The sequence below is a fragment of the Nicotiana tabacum genome, chromosome 10 (genome assembly GCF_000715075.1).
Source record: "Nicotiana tabacum cultivar K326 chromosome 10, ASM71507v2, whole genome shotgun sequence".
In the NCBI taxonomy this organism is placed as follows: Eukaryota; Viridiplantae; Streptophyta; class Magnoliopsida; order Solanales; family Solanaceae; genus Nicotiana; species Nicotiana tabacum.
In genome coordinates, this window is record NC_134089.1 from 158169583 (window position 1) to 158177097 (window position 7515).

Genomic DNA, 7515 nt, shown 5'->3' on the forward strand with positions numbered 1-7515 from the left:
ATAGGTTATCTCAATTTACGTCTTTCTATATTTTTTATTTTTTTCTATTTTAGTTTTTTAATTAATTTTTTACCTCCATATTTCTAGCTAATTTAGAAGAAAATCTATGAGTGGATCAATATATATATGTATGTATGTATAAAGATATAATATATATATAAAGAGAGAGAGAGATTAGATTTGTCTAAGATATATTTAGATTATGTATAAGATTCATTAAACTACTTCCTTTAATTATGTTTCCATTTATAATTTCTAATAATTAATGTTGTCCTACAATTGCCAAGTGGCTTCATTTTAGCTTGTCACTTGGCTTAACTACAATGCATACTACTCTCCTTTTAATATAATCTATTTATATATAAAAGGAGAGGCAAAGAAAGGTTATGATGACAAGTGGCATAACATTAAATTGACAAGTATCTAAATTTAGGACAATTCTCCAACTTTGTTGGAATTTAAATTATTTTAAAAATTTGCCAGTTAAAACAAACAAAAAAATTATAGTTCCCTCCACGTACATTTGTTTGGTATTTCTGAATTTATTTATTAAATTTGGGTAATAAAAATAATAATTAATTCCTCTCACGTTGGGATTTGGCCTTCTATTTATCTTCACGTTAGATTAGGCCTTTTTTTAAAGTTATTAATATATACCTAAATAGTTAAATTTTTTAATTTGTACAATAAAAAGGGAAAAATATATTTATATATAAAAGGAGAGGCAAAGAAAGGTTATGATGACAAGTGGCATAACATTAAATTGACAAGTATCTAAATTTAGGACAATTCTCCAACTTTGTTGGAATTTAAATTATTTTAAAAATCTGCCAGTTAAAACAAACAAAAAAATTATAGTTCCCTCCACGTACATCTGTTTGGTATTTTTGAATTTATTTATTAAATTTGGGTAATAAAAATAATAATTAATTCCTCTCACGTTGGGATTAGCCCTTCTATTTATCTTCACGTTAGAATAGGCCTTTTTTTAAAGTTATTAATATATACCTAAATAGTTAGATTTTTTAATTTGTACAATAAAAAGGGAAAATATATTTATATATAAAAGGAGAGGCAAAGAAAGGTTATGATGACAAGCGGCATAACATTAAATTGACAAGTGTCTAAATTTAGGACAATTCTCCAACTTTGTTGGAATTTAAATTATTTTAAAAATCTGCCAGTTAAAACAAACAAACAAAATTATAGTTCCCTCCACGTACATCTGTTTGGTATTTTTGAATTTATTTATTAAATTTGGGTAATAAAAATAATAATTAATTCCTCTCACGTTGGGATTAGGCCTTCTATTTATCTTCACGTTAGATTAGGCCTTTTTTTAAAGTTATTAATATATACCTAAATAGTTAGATTTTTTAAATTTGTACAATAAAAAAAGAAAAAAAGAAGAAAAGAAAAACCCACGATCCCAAACGTCGGCTTCATCAACAATCCTAACCTAACTGTTTTTTATCTACAGCAACCATAACTGCTTTGAATCTACGGTAATTAATGCTTTATGTGGTTTCTTCTTTCCCTTTCTATTCCATGTTTTCTGCTAACAATAGTATTCCCAAGTTGATTCAACAATAGTATGTGGTTTCTCTTATTTTGAGTTTGTAAAGGTGGCTACACCAGTTCATGAAATCCGACAATTTCAAGCAACTCGAGGCAATGAAATTTGAAAGTTATGGGAAATTCCGGATTGCTTCAAGCCTAAAATACCATATTTCATAGAATTGATCTTACAAGATGCAAGGGTAACATATTCGTTCTTTAATTTCACTTATTTTTAATGTTCTTCTTCTCTATTGTGTTTATGCATTAATTTTCCACAATCCTGAAATTTAGTTTCCAAAAGAATTTGTGACGTTAGTAGTGCTATTCAATTCCTAAAGTGTATCACTTTCTCATAGATTAAAGTTCTTCTTCTTTCTTGATTTTTACTTGCCTTTGGGTTCTAAAGATTGTAGATAGTTGAAAATAATAGTCATCATTTAAGCAAAAGGAAAGTATCTGTAGCATGTACTGACTAAATTCAATTAATTTAATGTGCAGAATCACACCTCTTCTATGTTATTTGCACTTTCTTTTTCCCCGTTTCTTCTTTTTTGGCTCATTGCTGGACTTCTTCTTTCAGGACAATGACTCTGAAGAGGATGAGGATATGATAACAAAACCTCATGATGCGGCTATAGTTTATGCAAGAAATAGTGATTATGTCAGTCATCTTGAGGAATGTACAACTTACTTCATGACTGAACAACTTTTTATACTTTCATCTGTATGGCCATGTTCATTTCATTTGACCACCTTTAATTTTGTGATTTTCATCTTTGCCAATAAATCTTGAATTTTAAAGTTTCATCAAGTAGACATTTTTTTTTCATCGTGAGATTATTATTTCTTTTCCTCTCTGCACAACATGGCTTAATTGCCCTATTAAAGGCGGGGAGAGAGGTATGGTTTTGCTTGAAGTTGAGCTTGCTACATAAGTATTTTCTCTTAGTGGTTGTTGAACGTTTGTATCTTTCAGAAGCAACTCTTTGAAAGGATTTGAGAAGTATCAATTTTCCTTTGTGATTATACCCTTATTCTTTCTTTTCTTTTGGCAAATTTATTGTCCTTTTATATTGTATGGTAAAATATTTTCTTGAGAATAAGAGCCAAGAAGAATGACAAATATCATGATTTGGTTGGAAAAGACCGCTGATTTTTCTTCCTTAAAATGAAAGATAATTAGGATTACAGATGATTCTCTGCAATAACTTCACCCCAACATATCTCTGTTTGCTTTTTTAAATCAATCTTTATTTACTGATTAACCATCAAATGATAAATTTTCATGTTACACTACACTTTTCTGTTATGCGAAAGCTATAAGCAATACATGACAACTTTAACTGTTGAGGTTTTGTTTTTGCTAGACATTCAAAGCTTCTGTCAGATTCTTTCAAATTAATATATTTAAGTAAGTCTTTTGGTAGTGTTTTGACTACCAAAAGAAAGGATTTTGAGACAGTTGTGTATTAAAGTTATGTATGGTGCTAGCAATGTTCACTCTCTATCCATTTTTGTATTTTGTGTTTGTGTAAATATACATCTTCACATAATTAAATTGCATATCTATAGTCTTTATATTTAAGGCTACAATCTTTATGTTTCTTAAGTTGCAAATTTGAGTTTGTTGCTTTGTGTATTTGAGTTACTAACTCATTCAAGTTTACTCAATAAAAGTAAAATCTGGAGTAGTTGCTCTGTTTATATGACTTATTAATTCGTTCAACTCTATGTTGAAAATGAAAAATCTACTCGATAAAAGTACTATTAGTATAAATTAAGTTTCAAATACGGAGTAATTGCTTATGTGACTTATTAATTCGTTCAACTCTATATTGAAAATGAAATATTTGGAGTTGTTGCTCTGTTTGTTTGTCTTACTAATTCGTTAAACTCTATTATTGATAAGTAGTATTATTATAAATTCAAGTATTCAATAATATAAATTAGTATTAGTTAATCTGGATTTTCTGTGTTACTGATTCATTATACCTTCTCTGTTTTTTAATGTGATTAAGTTGCAAATCTGAAGTTCTTTCTCTATTTCTTTCACTTATTAATTTTTTCAGCTCTACTATTGAAAAGTAATATTACTACAAATATTATCAATCTTTGCTGCTACATTTTGTTTAATTCAAATGTAATTATGAAATGACTACTTTTTTTCAGTTCATATTATCGATGTGGTTGGTTGTCTATGTGCCATTGCTGACATGGAGAGTGTTGGAAATAAGTGAAAAAAAGGGACATCGAAGTTGTTACTGATTAGTAAGCATCTCATCTCTTTTTAAGTATGCTTTGTTTGTTATCTTCCTAAAAAAGGGATTAATTCTAACCTTAATTCTGTTTTCAAGTTGTTTAAGCACATATCTTTATATGACATTTTGGATGAATCATATAGATTTTTACTCAACTAGATTATGTTTCATCTTTTTTCCAGGGCTGTTTTGCAAAATCAAAAATAACTTTGTGGGAAAGAATTTGAAGAAAAGTTTGAACCTTATCTATACAATGGCTCCGACCCTTACACTGTCATGCAATTTTCAAACTTTGCAACCACACCCGAAGAAGCACGCAACAAAGCTCTTTTCCTTTCTCATTGAAGTATGCAGCGAGGAATCGAAGGGATGAGACCCGATTCAATTCTGTGATTAAATCAAATTCTTATGAACATGGATTTCACTTCATATCTTTCTATCGGTAAGAAGTTCAAAATGTCGCGTATGTAGAAGAGCAGTGCAAGAGCAGTAGAATGGATAATTGATGTGGGATCATTTCACTTTCAACAATACAACACTAACTGATAGCTTGAATTTAAAAAACTTTCAGTAATTTTGTAACCATGCACTCATGTTTCTTAATACAAAAAGTAATTAAGCATAGAACCTTAGATATCTGTTTTCAAACTATGGAACCTCTCATCAAAAGTTTGAAAGGAATCAGACAAATAAATTGTTGTTCAAATATAAGACATTGTATATGAATTCTCAAAAAATATAAAACTTAAGGACATCGATTACAGGGTGCAATGTAAACTTTACTGCTACCTGAATATAAATAGCATATCAATTATACTAATTGTAGAGTAAAAAAATATAGATATTGACTTGATAAGGATTCTTCTTAATTGACCATATATCTCTTTTTAGTAGAAAAAAAATTAGATAATTTTGATTATTTCCTGCTCATCTAAATCTCATCATTTTTCCTGCTTTGTCCCAAAAACTTTCGAGAACATTCAATGCCTCATTCGTTAAGCATTCTGAAAGGTGAAGCGAAGAGTCAAGGGACTGCCTCATTAGCGAGAAAGCACCAGTCACTAGAGAATTAACGCTCATTCAAATAACTTTAGCATTTGGATCCTTTCTAAGACCCGCAATCTAAAGGTATGTATATGACATTTTCTGATCTTGAAGTGCACCATGGTAGCTTGAAAAAGTATTACAGTTTATTTTGAATCAAATTTACAGAAGTATAAGTCGTTCACAATGCAAGAAGGAAAATGGTGCTTTGAAGACTGTATCATTGTATGGTAAAGGCTTGACTAGGAACAAATAGAATTTGTATTGTTAAAGACTTAATAAGAAAAAAAAATATTTTAAGTAGAATGACTTCGAATTTTGGGACGCATCAGGCCCAATGCCTGTAACTACGGGAGGGGCTTTCAACTATATCGTAATAGGCAACACTCTCTCAATTAATCAACAAAAACTATAGTAATAGGTTCTTTTTAAGGAAATTCATCAAGGCACTAACTTTTACAGGGGAAAGTTGGAATTTGACTTGATTTTGAGTGTTGTTATGAGTTTTCTTTATCAATAATCTCTGCTACAAATCATAATCACATCTGTTTTTGGGTAATTCTTATTAAACCAGATAAACTAGATTGTTCTGTAGTCAAGAACTCACATATAAGAATACCGGACCTATACACAGATGATGAAGAAATACTATAGCTGGTAGCTTATTAATTGTGTCAAAGTATTGTTATTGACCTAGCTATTTCAGGCTTTCAGCTAATGAATTGTGTCAGAATGTTGATACTGACCATTCTAATTCAGTTACATTAATTTTGTGAATTCACTCGAGAACCCAAAAGATATTAAGGAATGGTCGTAAAAGACATACTTTTAAATAAGTGAGCAACTGCTAAAGAAGTCACAAAAATGTAGTTTATATAAAGAGCTAAATATCTCTGGTGTAAACAACATACATATTTCGTTCAAATATTAAAGACAAGTTTCAATGTTAATGCATATGATAGTAAGGGAAAAAGTTTCAATCTTTGGACTCATGCTTTCAGTCTTTTACATATTTTATTTTTTCCAGCCTATTGTATGTAAAATATCAACATCTTGAGCTATAGATATTACCTTCTGTTATTCATAAAGAGTATATCAAGCTATTTGGAATTTGATGATATCACCAAACACTCAATTATGTGCCATTAAACTATGAAAATCCATCCACTTATAAGAAATTTAATGTCTTTCGCGCTTCAAAATACGGATATTCAAGAGATAATTTTTTCGTCTTTGAATTGGGCATTGACATATACTGTTGAAATGATGCCAAGTACATATAAATAGGAAATCACATCTAAAGAGGAAAGTTAAAAACCTTTGCCAAGGATGCCGATATCATTAACCATCAACTTGAAATAACAGGTTTATTACTGGCATCATAACTTATTATCTTTTCATCTAGCTCGATTAATTTAGTTATTTCTTGAGATAGTTCGTCAGACATTATCTGCCTGACAGTTTACATTTTTCATTTTGTATGTGATTTGAGCAGAGATTGAAGAATAGTTAGTCCCAAGCTATAACCATTTCCCTGGAAGGCCATATGATGTCGAAGATCTGTGCAAAAAATAAGGAATTAATAAAGGTTGGTGATAAAAATTCAAGAACGACCGTCTCTATATCAATGAGCTTGAAATACATTAAATTCAAACTTTTAAATTCATTGCTTGAACTACAAACTTTTTCTGGCCGATACCTGATATTCGCCGAATTTTTTTAATACGTTAACCAATCTGAGATGTACACATTATTGATTATAAGTATCAATAAAACCTTCAATGATAGGTAAATATGAAATCCATAAAGATGGCTAATTCGAAAGATAAAGAAAATAGTCTCTCTCAATTACCAGAAATTTGATTGTTTAGTTAGAATCTATTATTTCTGATTTGCACATAAAATATTGGAATATATAGTGGCCCTATGTGGATTTCGTAACTTTAACAACATTATAAATCAACCTTGATGGTGAATTTTATTACTTTAACAACATTTACAATTCAATAGAAAGAAAACCACACTCATGGGTTCTAAAGTAATATAGACGAGTCGAGTAATAGGTAATTATACCACATTAATATTGTTATGTCAGCGAAAAACTTAATCCTTAAAATTTTATGTCGGTGGCTCAGGTTCAAACCTCATAAGAGTGCCCTGTTTTCTCAGGGGAAAATATAGCATAACTATTGAGTTCTAACTTGAACAATATTATAAATCAACCATGATGGTGGATTTTATAAAATTAATAATATTTACAATTCAATTGAAAGTGCAACTACACTCGTGGGTAAAGTAAGGTAGACGAGTCGAGTCGAGTAATAGGTAATTATACCAAATTCATATTTGTGTCGGAGGTTCAGGTTCAAATCTTATCGAGTGCCCTATTTTTCCATACCGGAAAATATGGCATAACCATTTAGCTCCCAACATTCTAACTTATTTTTCTTTGGGCTAAATAAATCCACACACGCACACATGTATAATGATATTTGAAAATAAATGATCTCGAAGCTCTATGCAAAACAAAGGAGCTAATAATCGCCGATGCTAGAAAATGAAGAATGAGTCTCTCCATATCAATGAGTTCCAAATAACTAAAATTTTATTGTACCAAAACTTTTTTAAATTAGAATAATAAGAATAATTAGAA

General features: G+C 29.8%; 1 long non-coding RNA gene across 6 annotated transcripts; it reads left to right on the top strand.

The window, feature by feature from the left end:
• Nucleotides 1–1384: 1384 nt before the first annotated feature.
• On the top strand, nucleotides 1385–6655 carry LOC107827429 (uncharacterized). Of its 6 annotated transcripts, none has more exons than XR_001657517.2 (5): nucleotides 1385–1505; nucleotides 1626–1760; nucleotides 2141–3828; nucleotides 4001–4946; nucleotides 6358–6655. It is a non-coding gene; the product is annotated as an uncharacterized LOC107827429 (long non-coding RNA). The 6 variants fall into 6 exon arrangements; XR_012695846.1 differs by lacking the exon at nucleotides 1385–1505 and having other exon boundaries at nucleotides 1512–1760; nucleotides 4001–4260; nucleotides 4830–4946; XR_001657516.2 differs by lacking the exon at nucleotides 1385–1505 and having other exon boundaries at nucleotides 1512–1760; nucleotides 2141–2284; nucleotides 3730–3828.
• Nucleotides 6656–7515: the final 860 nt, after the last annotated feature.